This window comes from Primulina eburnea, chromosome 18 (genome assembly GCF_022965805.1).
Source record: "Primulina eburnea isolate SZY01 chromosome 18, ASM2296580v1, whole genome shotgun sequence".
NCBI lineage: Eukaryota > Viridiplantae > Streptophyta > Magnoliopsida > Lamiales > Gesneriaceae > Primulina > Primulina eburnea.
The window spans coordinates 8,985,652-9,006,063 of record NC_133118.1 but is presented as its reverse complement, the minus strand read 5'-3'; the positions used below and the strand labels follow the sequence as shown (position 1 = coordinate 9,006,063).

At 42.6% G+C, this 20,412-nt stretch overlaps 1 non-coding gene across 1 annotated transcript; it reads right to left on the bottom strand.

The window, feature by feature from the left end:
• Window positions 1-774: 774 nt before the first annotated feature.
• LOC140820342 (small nucleolar RNA R71) lies at window positions 775-880 on the bottom strand. The gene has a single exon (XR_012115419.1). It is a non-coding gene; the product is annotated as a small nucleolar RNA R71 (small nucleolar RNA).
• Between the last annotated feature and the right edge of the window lie 19,532 nt (window positions 881-20,412).

The following is a 20,412-nucleotide window of genomic DNA, read 5'->3' as shown; positions in this document are numbered from 1 at the left end:
GAACGATACTCGTACTCTTGTACACTATATTATAACTTGACATCGTGCACTTGTGATTAATTTTGAGCATAAAAAATCATATTTTTATTGGGGATTTTACTGTGCAAGTTTTGCTCGATCAAGTTTTTGGCGCCGTTGCCGGGGACTGTTAATCTACAATTTTATTGTTAGTTATTTTCTTTAGCATTATTTTATTTCTCTTGAGCTAACACCCCATATTTTATTACAGATATCACTTCCAGTGCATGCCAAAGTCACTTGACGTGGAGCTTGAGTTTGATACTGAAATTGAAAGAACTTTCCGAAGGCGAAGACAACAACAGAGGCTTAAAGAACTGATGGAAAGACACGAGCAAGAACGTGGAGAGGAACAGCATGACAATAGACAAGTTGAGATACCGCGTCGCATACCAATGCTGGAGTATGCCCAACCTTCCTTGGAGGGTGCACGCCCTAGCATTGTGAGGCCTATCGTGCTGGCAAATCACTTTGAAATCAAGCCAGCCATAATCCAGATGATTCAGAACACGGTCCAATTCGGAGGAACTGCAATGGATGACCCAAACACGTACATCGCAGATTTTCTTGAAATTTGCGATACTTTTAAATTCAATGGAGTTTCTGATGATGCTATCAGGTTGCGTTTGTTTCCTTTCTCTTTACGTGATAAAGCTAAAGCATGGTTAAATTGTTTGCCTATAGGGTCGATCACTACATGGGAGGACATGGCGAAAGCAGTTCTCATCAAATACTTCCCTCCCTCCAAGACCATGAAGCTGCGGGCAGACATTACAACATTCGCTCAATTCGATCAGGAATCTTTATATGAGGCATGGGAACGCTTCAAGGACCTACTACGAAGATGCCCACATCACGAGTTACCACTTGGGTTAGTCGTTCAAACATTTTATTATGGTTTGCTTACTCCTAACCGTACTATGATAGATGCTGCTGCTTGTGGAAACCTTTTGAGGAAGACTGCGGAAGAAGGATATGAGTTGTTGGAGGAGATGGCTGCTAGCAGTTATCATCCTCAATCTGACAGGAACAACCAGCGGAGAAGTGCAGGAGTTCACCAGGTAACTGATTTTTCTGCTATTACTGCACAACTTGATGCATTGAACAGGAAGCTGGATGGCTTGAACGTGGGTGGCACGGCTATGCGTCTTCAGGAGATATTCTGTGAGAAATGTGGAGGAGAACACTATGTGAAAGACTGTCAAGATGGAAATCCCTTCTATGTGCAAGATGAGGCACCGGTGATGTAATGCCCGGAAAATTAGTCCTGTTAATCCGTAATTATTGATTTATAATTTGATATGATTACGAAAGGATTAATCGGGACACGAAATACAAGTACGTGTGAAAAGTGTGTGTAAGTGTAAGGAGGCAGCACGCACGCGCGCATCGAACAGTGGGCTTCGCGCATCTGCGCGGGTGATTGCGCGCATATGCGAAGGGGACAGTAGCCCCCTAAATTTCGATTGGCCCCGCACATATGCGCCGATAGCGTGCGCGCATATGCGCGAGGCGATGTTGTGTTGCATGCGCAGAGACATGGTCTCGCGCATATGCGCGGCAACAATGCGCGCATATGCGCGAGAGGCTTTACACGAATTCTCAAGGCGACACGTAGCTAGTTGCATGCAATATATATATATATATATATATATATATATATATATATATATATATATATATATATATATATATATATATATATATATATACACACACACCATCGTTTCCTCAGAATTAAAAAGGAAAAGAAAAAGAATTGGAGAGGAAACGTTTTTCTTGATTTTAGAATTCAATCGTGCGATCAATCCGTCCGTCTGAATTATAATCCGACTTCGGTACTGTTATCCTATCGACGTAGGCTACACTTTGACGTAAGTTTTGCTACGTTTTGACATGCTTTGAAATTATGCTATGGTCAGAATTTAATAGGATTCAGATATGTTGTTCTTGACATGTTAGACATCATAGAATCGAAGTCAGATTAAGAAATAGACTGATTATGGAATTGTTATGAATTTCTGATTATAATCGGTTGATATCGGACATATTTAGATTATGGATTGATTATAGATTGTACTGGATATGAGTTATGGATTGTAACTGTTATCTGGTGTATTGGTATTGACGGGGATATTGGAATTGTACCGTTATACCGTTGATTTTGAATTAAATCCAGATTGATCAGATTGTTATGGAATTGACTGGTATATTGATATGAGATTATTGATATTGTCAGTACCAGACAGAGTGTGAGTTCAGGACTTTGACTGAGCCAGAAACCGACGAAAGAAAGGTATAAGTCAATGTGGTATTGGGAGATGGACTTGAGTCGGTTTAGACTTGGGTTTCTCTAAATCACATACTTTACTTTATTGCATTGATATTTGCATTGATTGATTGATATACTTGTTTTCTTGAGTTATAGATTACATGTATTAGAAGAGTAATCTTATGACAGAAGTGCCGTTAGTGGTGGGATCACCACGGGCACATTGCACGATGTCATAAGATTGTGTATTGGCGGATGTGCCAAAGACTGTCACTGGATGTTTGGCTATCGATGTGGATAGGATGGTGGCTTTTTCTATTACTGTTAATCAGTATTGTATCGATGTGGATAGATTAGTAGCTCTTCTATTACTGTTAATCGATGTCATATCGATGTGAATAGAATTAGAGTTGCTTCTATTACTGTTAATCGGTACTATATTGATGTGGATAGAATAATAGCTTCCTCTATTACTGGTAATCGATACCGTATCGATGTGAATAGAACTGGAGTCTTTTCTATTACTGTTGATCGATACCATATCGGCGTGGATAGAACTGGAGTCTTTTCTATTACTGCTAGTCGATATACGCATGCCAACTTCTGGAATCGGGATCCCTAGACTAGGATTGAGTCTAGTCTGAATGATGTAGCTACGAGTATTGTGACAGTTTGATTTGATTATGTTTCAGACTTTGTTACATATATCTGTTACCTGATTACATGCTTTATATTGTTTATATGATTGCATGTTTCATTGATTTATACTGGGAGTATATTCTCACCGGTTTATCCGGCTGTTGTCTTGTCTGTATGTGTACTTGACAACAGGTGGGACAGGATCAGGGTCCAGGAGATGAAGAGAGAGATCGTGATTAGAGTGGTGGCACCGGACTTGGACTAGAGATAGGGTTGAACACTTGATAGTAGTTGTCAAACCCTAGTTTGAATAAATGTGTTGTAATACAGGACTTGTATTTTATATACTGATATGTATATATGTTTTAATTTCACTATGTTCCGCATTTTAAAAAGAAAAATTTTTAGACCCTGTTTTATAATTGATTAATTAGTCCCAAAGATGATTAAGAACTTGATTAGCGTCCGGGTCCCCACAACAGGTGGTATCAGAGCGATAGATCCCTTAGACTGAGATAGAAGCTAGTGAGCGGGGTAGATTGGTTTTCTTTCCTGCTTTTGATTGCTAGCATGAATTCCTGTTTTAATACATATTTTCCTGAATATCTGATATTGATATGGTATTGTATATTATTGAAATGGATCAGCTGTAAGATGATCCGAGGAGGATTGAAACTGGTAAGTGGTATTTGGAATTACTAACCTCTTCGATTATCAGATATGCCTCCGAGAAGGATACCAGAACAGGGAAGTACATCGAATCCTCCTATGGATGTGACCCCTACTCCAATGGAGCAATTGCTGAAAAGATTTCAGTCATTCCATCCACCGACTTTGAAAGGAACGGAGAATTCCGTAGAATGTGAAAGTTGGTTGGACGATATTGAATCGTTGTTTGAATCTTTGGAATATACTGAGGAAAAGAGGCTGAAACTGATCGGACACCAGTTGCATGACGTTGCTAAACACTGGTGGAACACGACAAAACTTGGAATTACGAGGTACGGCCATTACCTGGAATGTGTTTAAGACTGAATTTTATCTACGGTTCTTTCCAGTTTCATATAGGAAGGACAAGGGAGCCGAGTTTGCAAACTTGAGACAGGGCCAGTTAAACATCGAGGATTATGTGGCTAAGTTCTCTACTCTGCTCCGATTTGCCCCTCATGTGGCTGGGAGTGATGAGGCCGTTGTAGACCAGTTTATAAATGGTCTAAATCCTTAAATCTTTACCCTGGTGAATACCGGAAGGCCAAACAATTTCACTGATGCTCTGAATCGAGCTAAGGGAGCTGAAGCCGGATTGATAAGACAGAAAGAGGCTTCGTTTGTGCCTTCAGTACCGAGTTCACAGATGCCTCCACCATTCCCTCGATTTGAAAGTGGTAGTGGAAGTGGGAAGAAAGACTTCCTGAAGGCTAAGGGGAATAAATTCAAGAAAGCTGGAAGTAGTTCATCCAGTTCGAGTGGCTCTAGACAGACTGGTCAGGGTCAGAGTTATACTGGACCCTACTGTAGCACTTGTGGAGGGAAGCATTCCACAGAGCAGTGCAGAGGAGTGTTCGGCAACTGCCGCATTTGTAAGCAGCATGGACACTTTGCCCGAGTGTGTCCACAGCGAGGTGCACAGGGATCACAGGCAGCTGAGTCATCTGGATCAGTTGCTCAGACAGGGAGACGACCCTCTGCCGTGCATTCCTTTCAGCCAGCACCGTCTACTCTGTCACAGCAGAGGCCAGGAGGGGGCCAGACAGCGAGCCAGCCTCCTAGACAGCAGGCCCGATTGTTTGCTTTGACTGAGGAGCAAGCTCAGGATGCACCTGATGATGTCGTGGCAGGTAACTGTTTTATTTCTGGTTATCCTGCATATGTATTGATTGATACTGGTGCATCCCATACTTTTATATCTGAGCGATTTGCTTTGATGCATTCTTTGCCTATTGAGTCTTTAGCTACTGTAGTATCTGTCTCGTCTCCATTAGGGACTGGTTTGATATCAGTGAAGTCTGTGAAATCTAGTATACTGCAGTACGATGGGCATAAGATTGAGTTAGACTGTATTGTGCTTGGAATATCTGACTTTGATTGTATTATTGGTATTGATACATTAACCAAGTACAGAGCTACAGTTGATTGTTTCCACAAGATTGTACGATTCAGACCTGAAATGGCTGAGGAGTGGAAGTTTTATGGTAAGGGTTCTCGTTCTAGAATTCCTTTGATATCTGCAATGAATATGACACGATTATTGCAGAAAGGAGCGGATGGATTCCTGGTATATTCAGGTGATTTACTGAAGTCGAGCCCATCATTGGCAGATTTGCCTGTGGTGTGTGAATTCGCTGATGTATTTCCAGACGAGATTCCTGGATTGCCTCCGATTCGAGAGATAGACTTCAGCATAGAGTTGATGCCAGGAACAGTTCCGATTTCGAGAGCTCCATACCGGTTTGGCACCAATTGAGTTAAAAGAGTTGAAAGAACAGTTGGAGGATTTACTGGCCAAGGGATATATCAGACCAAGTGTATCTCCTTGGGGTGCTCCAGTACTGTTCGTAAGAAAGAAGGACGGGTCGATGAGACTTTGTATCGACTACAGGCAATTGAACAAAGCAACAATAAAGAATAAATATCCGTTGCCACGGATTGACGATTTGTTTGATCAATTGCAAGGTTCATCTGTGTATTCCAAGATTGACTTGAGATCGGGATACCATAAACTGAGAGTCAGGGATTCTGATATCTCAAAGACAGCATTTAGAACCAGGTATGGACATTATGAATTTATTGTCATGCCTTTTGGTTTGACGAATGCACCAGCGGTATTTATGGGATTGATGAACCGCGTATTCCAGAAATATTTGGATGATTTTGTTATCATATTCATTGACGATATATTGATTTATTCAAAGAATATGATTGAACATGCTAATCATCTGAGGAATGTGTTGAGAATTCTGAGAGCTGAGAAGTTGTATGCGAAACTGTCGAAATGCGAGTTCTGGTTGAAACAGGTGATATTTCTGGGACATATTATATCAGGAGACGGGATATCTGTTGATCCCAGTAAGGTTGAGGCAGTGATTTCTTGGCCGAGACCGACATCTGTACCAGATATTCGTAGCTTTATGGGTTTGGCAGGATATTACCGACGTTTTATTAAAGATTTCTCGAGCATTGCCAAACCGATTACACAGTTGACTCAGAAAAATGTTCCATTTGTTTGGTCTGAGGAATGTGAGATCAGTTTCCTCGAATTGAGGAAGAGATTGACCAGTGCGCCTGTATTAACGATTCCTTCAGGTACTGGTGATTTTGTGGTCTATTGTGATGCATCTCACCGAGGATTGGGTTGTGTTTTGATGCAGCGGGTGCATGTGATTGCTTATGCCTCAAGACAGGTGAAACCCCATGAATCTCGTTATCCAATTCATGATCTTGAATTGGCAGCCATAGTCTTTGCGTTGAAGATATGGCGACATTATTTGTACGGTGAGAAATTCGAAATATATTCTGATCATAAAAGTTTGAAATATCTGTTTTCACAATCTGAATTGAATATGAGACAGCGAAGATGGCTGGATTTATTGAAAGACTTCGATTGTGAAATCAAATATTATCCAGGGAAGTCCAATGCAGCAGCGGATGTACTGATTCGAAAGGTATGTGCACTATCCTTATCGACGATTGGTGTATCGAGTTTGATTGAAGACTGCTGTTTGTCTGGATTAGTATTTGAGACAGATCGTCAGCCTTTGATATTATATGCTATTCAAGCGGAACCAGAGCTAATTTTGAAAATTAAAGCGGCTCAGAAAGGTGATCAGAATATACAGAAGTCGATTGCTAGGTCAGAGCTGGACATCAATCGGAATATCAGGTACGAGATAGTATTTTGTATGTGAATAATCGTATTGTTGTGCCAAATGTTTCAGAGTTGAAACAACGGATATTGATAGAGGCGCACAACAGTCGTTTTAGCATTCATCTTGGTGGCAGAAAAATGTATAATGATTTAAAGACACAGTATTGGTGGAAACAAATGAAGTCTGATGTGACTAAATTTGTAGCCAAGTGTCTGAATTGCCAACAAGTGAAGGCTGAAAGAAAGAAACCAGGAGGACTATTACAGAGTTTGTCCATTCCTGAATGGAAATGGGATCACATTTCCAGGGATTTTGTGACATAGTTACCGAGATCCTCCCGAGGTTGTGATGCAATTTGGGTCGTGATTGATCGATTGACCAAATCTGCATGTTTTATTCCATACAAGATGACCTATAGATATGATCAGATGGCCGATATTTATGTTCGAGAAGTGGTGAGACTGCACGGAGTGCCGAAGTCGATTGTTTCAGACCGGGATCCTCGGTTTACTTCGCACTTCTGGCAGAGTCTACAGCAAGCTCTTGATACGAAGTTACATCTTAGTACCGCATATCATCCACAGACTGACGGACAGTCAGAGCGTACGATACAGACATTGGAAGATATGCTGAGAGCTGTAATACTTGATTTTAGTACTAGTTGGCAAGATGCATTGCCTCTTTGCGAGTTTTCGTACAACAATAGCTATCAAACGAGTATTGATATGGCTCCATTCGAAGCGTTGTACGGAAAGAAATGCAGATCCCCTCTGTATTGGGATGATATCTCTGAAGTTCCTGAGACTGGACCTGATATGATCAAAGATATGACTGAAAAAGTGAAGCTGATTCAGAAGAAAATGAAGGCAGCTCAGGACAGACAAGCCAAATATGCCAACCTCAGACGACGACCGTTGGTATTCGAGGTAGGAGACCGAGTATTCTTGAAGATTTCTCCTTTCAGAGGTGTTGTCAGATTTGGCAAGAAAGGGAAACTGTCTCCACGATATGTTGGTCCATATGAGATTCTCGAGAAGATAGGAGATCGTGCCTATCGACTCGCCTTGCCGCCTTCATTATCAGGAATACATGATGTTTTTCATGTATCGATGCTGCGGAGGTATCTCCCTGATGATTCTCATGTTATTCAACCAGATGAGACTGAGCTTGATGAGACATTGAGTTATGTCGAGAAACCGATCCGGATTATCGATCGTAAAGAGAAACAGCTCAGAACAAAGACGATTCCTCTTGTGAAAATTCAATGGACTCGTCATGGCACTGAAGAAGCTACGTGGGAGACTGAATCTGATATGAGACAGGAATTCCCAGCATTATTTCACTGATGTAAATACATACTCGCCTGTAATTACAGTCCTTCTTAATGATATGATTGGATTATCGATGATTTCGAGGACGAAATCGTATCTTAGGGGGGGAGAAATGTAATGCCCGGAAATTTAATCATGTTAATCCGTAATTATTGATTTATAATTTGATATGATTACGAAAGGATTAATCGGGACACAAAATACAAGTACGTGTGAAAAGTGTGTGTAAGTGTAAGGAGGCAGCACGCACATGCGCGGACCCATGCGCGCACATGCGCGCATCGAACAGTGGGCTTCGCGCATATGCGCGGGTGATTGCGCGCATATGCGCGAAGGGGACAGTAGCCCCCTAAATTTCGATTGGCCCCGCGCATATGCGCCGATAGCATGCGCGCATATGCGCGAGGCGAAGTTGTGTTGCATGCGCAGAGACATGGTCTCGCGCATATGCGCGGCAACAATGCGCGCATATGCGCGAGAGGCTTTACACGAATTCTCAAGGCGACACGTAGCTAGTTGCATGCAATATTTATATATATATATATATATATATATATATATATATATATATATATATATATATATATATATATATATATACCGTCGTTTCCTCAGAATCAAAAAGGAAAAGAAAAAGAATTGGAGAGGAAACGTTGTTCTTGATTTTAGAATTCAATCGTGCGATCAATCCGTCCGTCTGAATTATAATCCGACTTCGGTACTGTTATCCTATCGACGTAGGCTACACTTTGACGTAAGTTTTGCTACGTTTTGACATGCTTTGAAATTATGCTATGGTCAGAATTTAATAGGATTCAGATATGTTGTTCTTGTGACACCCTGACCCGTAACGAAAAAAAATACAGCGGAATTTAAAATTTTCTTTCAAATGGAAGGAATTTCAAAATACATTTCAGAAAATGTTTACAAAATAAATACATGATCATTCAAATGATATACAAAATACAAAACAATCATTCTTATGATCATGTCCCAAAATATTTGCAAAATAATCTTCCTTCCAACGGTGTATGCATATGACCCCCATCCACGATCACTGTCCTGGTCCGTCACTCTTAGCTGCATCACATGAAAATAACTGAAATAAGTATAAAAACTCAGCAAGTGGAACTCTAGATAACAATGATACATAGTATACTCTGTAAAGCATGACTTTGAAATCATAAATACCATCAACTCTGAAACATGAATACTGTAGCAAGAACTGTAGCAATAGTATAGCAATAGATAGCAATACGATGATATTTCTCTTTTCTCTGGTTGGATTGACATCAATAGTATCTATGACTGTGGTTGCAAATATCCCATCGATATAAATCGATAACTGTGAGGGATAAAAGCCTATGGTTGTTGATCAACTAATTGCATGCAATGCTCTGACTATGATTCAATCAATCCAATAAAACATTTGAATTCTCAATAGCATTTAAACAATCACTTTGGAAACTATATCTTTTTCTCTTGTATTCCCTTTTCAATAAATGAGACATACAATGCCTCCAATATATATATACGATCGAATCAATACATAACTATGGTTCAAATGAAGGGAATATCATATTAAAACCTTTAAAACACAATACATATAACATAATGTGAGCAAAAGGATGAAATTCCACTTACAAACCAATAGAACACCTCCAAACTATACTCTTGGTACACCACCTACAACAATAATCCATAAATAACACCAATATCAACTCTATATCCAAAAATACAAGTAAAATAATCCCTTAAACCAACAAGAACAACACCCTATAACAACTCATTCCAAAACCATGATAGAACTCAACCAAAAACTTACCTAAGCTTCCTAGCACCAAGGAGAACGTCGATCTCAAGTCGGAAATCCAAACAAATCCAAGAATCAAAGGTAGGAAGCAAATGAAATGGATGAAAACCCTTGCAAATGGAGAGAAAATCTCGAAAATGGAAGATAGGATAGGATAAGGTATGGCCAACAACTCCAAAAAGTAACTAAATATCTCGCCCATACTTACACCGCGGGTGCGCTGCCACAAGCACCGCGGGTGCGCTAAGCTCACGGCACAACAAAATAAATCCATGCACGATGACCGCGGGTGCGGTGCTACAATTAACGCGGGTGCGGTCTCCACCGCGGGGGCGGTCCTAGCACTGCCGCGGGTGCGGTGATGCCACGGCCTTCCAAAACCAAAATGATGAATAGTACACCGCGGGGGCAATCCTCTAAGAGCGCGGGTGCACTCTAGTCACGGCAAAGAACAGTACTCAACCAACTAAAATCAAACCGAAACACTGAAACGAACAACCAACAACATCTAATACCTCAAGATAACAATAACCAAGCCACAAACAATAATACCAACTAAATTATAACCCATAACACGACTCAAATCATCTAAATCATAAAACCCAATAAACACATAAAACTTAAACCGTACCGTACACCGGGCTCGGCTATTACAATCTCCCCTCCTTAGAGGAATTTCGTCCGCGAAATTGATGTCACTGCACGAACAACTCAGGATACTTCTCTCTCATCTCAATCTCTGGTTCCCACGTAGCCTCCTCGATCAAATGGTTCCTCCAAAGGACTTTAACGATGCCGATCTCTTTGTTCCTCAATACTCTAACTGTGCGATCCAGAATCTGAATCGGAATCTCTTGGTATGTCAAATTCGGCGTCAAGTCCAATGGCTCATGGTGAAGAACATGGGAAGGATCTGCAATATACTTCCTGAGCATCGATACGTGAAACACATTGTGAACTCTGTCAAGATCTGGCGGTAGGGCTAATCTGTAGGCTCTGTCACCAACTCTGTCCAATATCTCGAATGGACCAATAAACCTCGGGCTCAGCTTTCCCTTCTTGCCAAATCTCATCACACCCTTGAGAGGTGCTATCTTAAGGAACACGTGATCACCAACCTCGAACTGCAAAGGTCTACTGACGAACATCTGCATAACTCTTCTGCCTCGACTGAGCAGTCTTCATCCTCTCTCTGATCACAGCAACAACATCGGCCGTCTGCTGGACCAACTCTGGTCCCAACATCTTCCTCTCTCCAACCTCATCCCAAAACAAAGGAGATCTGCACTTCCTGCCATAAAGTGCCTCATACGGTGCCATCCCAATCGACGCCTGGTAGCTATTGTTGTACGTGAATTCCACAACTGGCAATTTAGAATCCCAGCTACCAGAATAATCAATAGTACAAGCTCTGAGGATATCCTCAAGAATCTGAATGACTCTCTCTGACTGACCGTTGCTCTGAGGGTGATAAGCTGTACTGAACGCTAATCGTGAACCCATAGCTCTGTGCAGACTCTTCCAAAACTCTGAAGTAAACCTGGGGTCACGATCAGACACGATCGACACAGGGACACCATGAAGTCTAACAATCTCTGCAATATAATCCTCGGCATACTGATTCATAGAGTACGTCGTCTTGACTGGAAGAAAGTGCGCTGACTTGGTCAACCTATCAACAATGACCCAAATGGAATTATAACCTTTCTGCACTCTGGGAAGACCAGTCACGAAATCCATCGTAATATGCTCCCATTTCCACTGAGGAATCGGCAATGAAAGTAATGTCCCAGCAGGTCTCTGGTGCTCAATCTTCACCTGCTGACAAGTAAGGCACTGAGAAATGAACAAAGCAACATCTTTCTTCATACCTGGCCACCAGTAGAGTCGACGAAGATCCTGATACATCTTCGTACTGCCTGGATGAATCGAATATGGCGCGGTATGAGCCTCTGTCAGAATGTCTCGTCGAATATCATCGCCTGAAGGAACACAAATACGGCCTCTGAAAGTCACCAAACCATCACCATTCGAACCAAACTCTGAGTTCCCTCTAACCTCAGCTCTAGCTCTCAACTCTGTCAACTGAACATCATCAGTCTGCTCTCTACTGATCCTGTCCGTCAATGTAGCCCGAATGACCAACGCTGAAAGGCGAGCAATGGTTCCCGGAACTACCAAAGAAATATCCTCTCGATGCAAATCCATCAACAACGGCCTCTGAATCAAAGAACTCAAAGAAGCACTCGATTTGCGGCTCAAAGCATCAGCCACAACATTCGCTTTTCCCGGATGGTAACTGATAGTCACATCATAATCCTTAACAAGCTCTAACCACCTCCTCTATCGCATATTGAGCTCTTTCTGCGAAAACAGATACTTCAAACTCTTGTGGTCTGTGAAGATCTCACACTTTTTGCCATACAAGTAATGTCTCCAAATCTTCAGGGCGAAAACCACAGCTGCTAGCTCCAAATCGTGCGTCGGATAATTCTTCTCATAGTCTTTCAACTGGCGAGAAGCATAGGCAATAACCTTACCTCGCTGCATCAGCACTGCACCAAGGCCTCTCTTCGACGCATCGGTATAGACAACAAAATCCTCAGAACCACTAGGCAATGAAAGAACAGGAGCTGTCGTCAATCTATCCTTCAGCTCTTGAAATGCACTCTGGCAATCGATGGACCACTCGAACTTCACAGTCTTCCTCGTCAGATTGGACAATGGCAGGGCAATCTTGGAAAAATCTGAAATGAAACGACGATAATAACCCGCCAAACCAAGGAAACTGCGTACCTCAGAGACAGTAGTAGGAATAGGCCAATTCTGAATTGCCTCTATCTTCAATGGATCAACAGCAATGCCATCCCTCGAAACAACATGGCCTAAGAAAGAAATCTGATCCAGCCAAAACTCACACTTCTTCAGCTTGGCAAACAACCTCTTCTCTCGCAACAACTGAAGAACCACTCTGAGATGCTCTGCATGAAGCTCTCTGGTCTTGGAATAGATCAAGATATTGTCGATAAAGACAATGACGAAGCTATCCAGATAAGGCTTGAACACACGGTTCATCAGATCCATGAAGACTGAAGGGGCATTGGTCAAACCAAAAGACATCACGAGAAACTCATAGTGACCGTACTTGGTCCGGAACGCTGTCTTAGGGATATCGGACTCCCTAACCTTCAACTGATAGTAGCCAGACCGAAGATCAATATTCGAAAAGACAGTGGCGCCATGAAGCTGATCAAACAAATCATCTATCCGTGGCAACGGATACTTGTTCTTGACAGTCACTTTGTTGAGCTCTCTGTAGTCGATACACAGACGCAAAGAACCATCCTTCTTCTTGACAAACAGAACCGGAGCTCCCCAAGGTGAAGAACTCGGTCGAATGAAACCCTTGTCCACTAGATCCTGCAATTGCGCCTTCAACTCCTTCATCTCGGTAGGAGCCATCCTGTACGGAGCCTTAGAATAGGAACCGTACCTGGAGCTAAATCGATCGAAAATTCAACATCCCTATCCGGCGGCAAACCCGGAACATCATCCTCAAACACATCAGCAAACTCCCTCACAACATCAATATCATCAATATTCAACTTAATTAGTCTATCCACATCCACAATAGAAGCCAGAAACACATTACAACCTCTACACATCAACTTCTCAGCCTCAAGACAAGAAATAAAAGGAAGGACCAGCGAAGTACCTGAGCTGGCGAAAACTCCTCCCTGGCCATCATCTGCAAAAGCTACGGTCTTAGCAACACAATCGATAACTGCACGGTAAGTCGAAAGCCAATCCATGCCAAGAATAACATCAAAGGCAACCATAGGGATAACAATCAAATCAGCGAAGACAACTCGCTCCTCAATACGAACAGGGCACGCATACACAATCGATGTCGGGCACAAGACATCTCCCGAAGGCAAAACAACACTAAGCTGGAGGGGAAGAACAGAAGGAACTATATCCAAAGATCTCAAAAACAATTCAGACATAAAAGAATGAGTAGCACCAGTATCTATCAAAGTCGTAGCTACTCTGCCTGAAATCAAAATAGTACTAGAGATCAATGAAGAATCATGATTAATACCTTCCTTGGTCATCGTAAAGATACGACCCTGCACCTTCCCTTGGCTAGCTCCTCGTGGACAATCTCTGGCAACGTGGCCTGCCGTGCCACAACGGTAGCAAGAATGAGTGCCAAGTCTGCACTCTCCTCGATGATGCTTGCCACACTTCTGACACAAAGGCTTCTCGGGATCAACTGGAACTGAAGGTGGTCTAGGACTCGACTCCATCTTGCCCTTGCCCTTGAAACGATCCCTGCCCCTCTGATTCGAACCCTGGCCTCTCTGAACAACAGCTTGGTGCCTCTCCTGCCTCTCCCTGGCAATGTCCTTCTCGTCCTGCTCGGCCAACAAAGCTTTGGACACGATCTCCTTGAAAGTAACAGCCTTGGACATGTTGATATCACGACGAATCTCAGTTCTAAGGCCTCGAATGAAATGAGCGCCTTTATCTTTGTCATTGGAAGCAATGTAAGGAGCAAACAAGCAACCCTCCTCAAACTTCAGAATATACTGACCGACATCCAAGCTCCCCTGTCGAAGCTCCAAGAACTCTGTAACCTTCCTCGCTCGAAGTGCATCGGGGAAATACTTGTCATAGAACAAGTCTGTGAACTCAGACCACTTCAGAGTCGAAACATCAACTCCAACTTTCGTCGCATTCCACCAAATGCGGGCAGCCTTAACCAACATGAAAACTGCACAACTGATCCTGTCTTTGTCCTCGTACTGGAGATGATCGAAGATCGCCTCTAAAGCCTTGACCCACTCGACAGCAACTAAAGAATCGGTGCTACCTGCGAATTCCGGTGGATCCATCCTCTTGAAAGCAGAAAAGACGGCATCAGTGCCAACTGCCTGATCTACTTGGCCTCTACCCTGTCCTGTACCTTGCAAACGAAGGAGCTGCTGAATCTGCTCACTATGAACCTTGGCCTGCTCCTTAAGCAACTTGCCGAACACATCGACAACTCTAGAGGAAGAACTATCCTCACCCTCTACTGCTTTCCTCTTAGGTGGCATACTCTATAATTGCTCACAAGACACCAATCAATAGATAACAATGAATAAATAGATGCAAAGAAAACATACCCGGACAGTTGAAAGTAGACGAAGTCATATGCATTGGTCCGAAGAACACTGCTCTGATACCACTAAATGTGACACCCTGACTCGTAACGAAAAAAAATACAGCGGAATTTAAATTTTTTTTCAAATGGAAGGAATTTCAAAATACATTTCAGAAAATGTTTACAAAATAAATACATGATCATTCAAATGATATACAAAATACAAAACAATCATTCTTATGATCATGTCCCAAAATATTTGCAAAATAATCTTCCTTCCAACGGTGTATGCATATGACCCCCATCCACGATCACTGTCCTGGTCCGTCACTCTTAGCTGCATCACATGAAAATAACTGAAATGAGTATAAAAACTCAGCAAGTGGAACTCTAGATAACAATGATACATAGTATACTCTGTAAAGCATGACTTTGAAATCATAAATACCATCAACTCTGAAACATGAATACTGTAGCAATAACTGTAGCAATAGTATTTCTCTTTTCTCTGGTTGGATTGACATCAATAGTATCTATGACTGTGGTTGCAAATATCCCATCGATATAAATCGATAACTGTGAGGGATAAAAGCCTATGGTTGTTGATCAAATAATTGCATGCAATGCTCTGACTATGATTCAATCAATCCAATAAACTATTTGAATTCTCAATAGCATTTAAACAATCACTTTGGAAACTATATCTTTTCTCTTGTATTCCCTTTTCAATAAATGAGACATACAATGCCTCCAATATATATATACGATCGAATCAATACATAACTATGGTTCAAATGAAGGGAATATCATATTAAAACCTTTAAAACACAATACATATAACATCATGTGAGCAAAAGGATGAAATTCCACTTACAAACCAATAGAACACCTCCAAACTATACTCTTGGTACACCACCTACAACAATAATCCATAAATAACACCAATATCAACTCTATATCCAAAAATACAAGTCAAATAATCCCTTAAACCAACAAGAACAACACCCTATAACAACTCATTCCAAAAACCATGATAGAACTCAACCAAAAACTTACCTAAGCTTCCTAGCACCAAGGAGAACGTCGATCTCAAGTCGGAAATCCAAACAAATCCAAGAATCAAAGGTAGGAAGCAAATGAAATGGATGAAAACCCTTACAAATGGAGAGAAAATCTCGAAAATGGAAGATAGGATAGGATAAGGTATGGCCAACAACTCCAAAAAGTAACTAAATATCTCGCCCATACTTACACCGCGGGTGCGCTGCCACAAGCACCGCGGGTGCGCTGCCACAAGCACCGCGGGTGCGCTAAGCTCACGGCACAACAAAATAAATCCATGCACGATGACCGCGGGTGCGGTGCTTCAATTAACGCGGGTGCGGTCTCCACCGCGGGGGCGGTCCTAGCACTTCCGCGGGTGCGGTGCTGCCACGGCCTTCCAAAACCAAAATGATGAATAGTACACCGCGGGGGCAATCCTCTAAGAGCGCGGGTGCACTCTAGTCACGGCAAAGAACAGTACTCAACCAACTAAAATCAAACCGAAACACTGAAACGAACAACCAATGTAGTGACCCGTTCCAGGATCACCTACTAAGCAAGAACTTAAGCATGCAATTAACCTAATAACAATAATCAGAGATAACAGCGGAAATAGTCAACAACTATAAATATACAATCCAATCGAAGTCTATAATAACTCAACTAAAAAAATACAAGTACAACCATATCGAATAGAACAATACCGAAAACTAAACCAACCAGCTACTCAACGTCCTCCTCCTGCTCCTCCTGAGCTGTCCAACCTGAGGCCTGCCCCGTGGGAATGGGGTGTCCAAGATAAACAAAACCGAGGACGTGAGCGATAAGAACGCCCAGTACAAAAGTATGAGTATACAGACCTATATGAAATGCACATGCTATGATCATGATACCGGGGTAGTCAAGAAACAGGAGTCACAAAAGGATCTCAACAATGCTCAGTCTAGAGGCGCCAAGTGGATAGTGCCGCGCGGTCCAACCTCTGGGTCACTGCATCCACTACAAGACAGACGTGGACCTAAAATGTCCCGGACCACCGAAGCCCTCCCGACCCGTCGGCCACTGTGTACTCTCGGTGTCCATGCGTCCACAAGACAGGGCTGAGCGGCCCCAAGATATAGCTTATCTCGAAAGAGATACAGCTCAACAGCAAAGGCTATCTCGAAGAAGATATGGCTCAACATGAAATGCAACGTGCAGTAATAAACGTGACATAATAACATGCATCATATGACATATATCAATGCACCACATAATCATGCAACACATATATGAATGTATACTCAACCAGGATATCTCGGATAGTACTTTCGTACCTCTATCACTGCAATCCTAATCCACTGGAACAACCAGACAACAGGTCTAATCCAAGCCTATTCATCAAAAGCATACCCAATGAACAATACTACCATGCTCGGCTAGCAAAACCAGTACTCCCTAGTACTACCAAAGGTTTAGGGTTTACCTTCGTCCGTCGACAGCCCTTTGATGTCGATTGCCTCGAAACTCCGGCGCTGCTATGCTACCACTCCCGGCAGCTCTTGGCTATCGCTCGAACAACAACTAGCCCTAGAATCCTTCCAAAACTCTCAAAGAGAAGACTTAACTCAAGGAATGGCAAGTCACAAATGAGAAATCCGAGCACTATTTATAGGCCATGTTCGGATCCTCCGAACATCACTTCGGAACGTCCGAACGCTACGTGTCCATTGGCTCTTGACAGCTCATGTTCGGATCCACCGAACATACACTTCGGACCGTCCGAACTTGCACGTGTCCAGCTGCTCTTGACACCTCATGATCGGATCCTCCGATCATACACTTCGGACCGTCCGAATGCCCACGTGTCGATCAACTCTTGACACCTAATGATCGGATCCACCGAACTCACTTCGGACCTTCCGAACTCTTCGGTGCTTCCGAACCATCTTCGGACCTTCCGATCATGATTAATCACCATTAATCCGTTAATTACCCAATTTGGAATTCGGGCTACTACATTCTCCCCCCCTTAAAAAGATTTCGTCCTCGAAATCAGGCTTAGAGAATGAACAAAACGAAATAACAATCATTGTTATTACATCTCAGACACACCAAACACTTGGCTACAAACTGGTAAACACTTCTCTTCATACCTTTCCACCAAAACTTGGTTTTCAAATCCTTATACATTTCCATGCTTTCAGGGTGGATACTCAACTTACTCCTATGAGCTTGAGATAAAATCTCGTCTCTCAATTTAGAATCTTCTGGAACTACGATTCTTCCTGACAGACACAAGGTTCCATCTGTTTGGATTGCAAAACCAGATGTGTGGTCTCCGTTAGCTAACCTTGCTAACTGTTGTTTCAACTCTTTTATCTCTGTTGGTGCCAATCTTCATTAAATCCATAATGTTGACACGGTTCCTACGTCTCCTATCATCATGATCTCGGTGACGTCTTCCGTCACGATCTCTACGACGATGTTCTCTGCCAGCCTCATCGTCGCCATAACGGCCATGTCCCACACTACCGTGACTGCTTCCATCTCCTGACATCTGAAAGGAAACTAAAATCAACTCCTAAATCCTCAAAACAGAATTACTAATGTCCCAAAAATCTTTGCATGCTCTGATACCATAAATGTAGTGACCCGTTCCAGGATCACCTACTAAGCAAGAACTTAAGCATGCAATTAACCTAATAACAATAATCAGAGATAACAGCGGAAATAGTCAACAACTATAAATATACAATCCAATCGAAGTCTATAATAACTCAACTAAAAAAATACAAGTACAACCATATCGAATAGAACAATACCGAAAACTAAACCAACCAGCTACTCAACGTCCTCCTCCTGCTCCTCCTGAGCTGTCCAACCTGAGGCCTGCCCCGTGGGAATGGGGTGTCCAAGATAAACAAAACCGAGGACGTGAGCGATAAGAACGCCCAGTACAAAAGTATGAGTATACAGACCTATATGAAATGCACATGCTATGATCATGATACCGGGGTAGTCAAGAAACAGGAGTCACAAAAGGATCTCAACAATGCTCAGTCTAGAGGCGCCAAGTGGATAGTGCCGCGCGGTCCAACCTCTGGGTCACTGCATCCACTACAAGACAGACGTGGACCTAAAATGTCCCGGACCACCGAAGCCCTCCCGACCCGTCGGCCACTGTGTACTCTCGGTGTCCATGCGTCCACAAGACAGGGCTGAGCGGCCCCAAGATATAGCTTATCTCGAAAGAGATACAGCTCAACAGCAAAGGCTATCTCGAAGAAGATATGGCTCAACATGAAATGCAACGTGCAGTAATAAACGTGACATAATAACATGCATCATATGACATATATCAATGCACCACATAATCATGCAACACATATATGAATGTATACTCAACCAGGATATCTCGGATAGTACTTTCGTACCTCTATCACTGCAATCCTAATCCACTGGAACAACCAGACAACAGGTCTAATCCAAGCCTATTCATCAAAAGCATACCCAATGAACAATACTACCATGCTCGGCTAGCAAAACCAGTACTCCCTAGTACTACCAAAGGTTTAGGGTTTACCTTCGTCCGTCGACAGCCCTTTGATGTCGATTGCCTCGAAACTCCGGCGCTGCTATGCTACCACTCCCGGCAGCTCTTGGCTATCGCTCGAACAACAACTAGCCCTAGAATCCTTCCAAAACTCTCAAAGAGAAGACTTAACTCAAGGAATGGCAAGTCACAAATGAGAAATCCGAGCACTATTTATAGGCCATGTTCGGATCCTCCGAACATCACTTCGGAACGTCCGAACGCTACGTGTCCATTGGCTCTTGACAGCTCATGTTCGGATCCACCGAACATACACTTCGGACCGTCCGAACTTGCACGTGTCCAGCTGCTCTTGACACCTCATGATCGGATCCTCCGATCATACACTTCGGACCGTCCGAATGCCCACGTGTCGATCAACTCTTGACACCTAATGATCGGATCCACCGAACTCACTTCGGACCTTCCGAACTCTTCGGTGCTTCCGAACCATCTTCGGACCTTCCGATCATGATTAATCACCATTAATCCGTTAATTACCCAATTTGGAATTCGGGCTACTACAACCAACAACATCTAATACCTCAAGATAACAATAACCAAGCCACAAACAATAATACCAACTACTCTATAACCCATAACACGACTCAAATCATCTAAATCATAAAACCCAATAAACACATAAAACTTAAACCGTACCGTACACCGGGCTCGGCTATTACAGTTCTTGACATGTTAGACATCA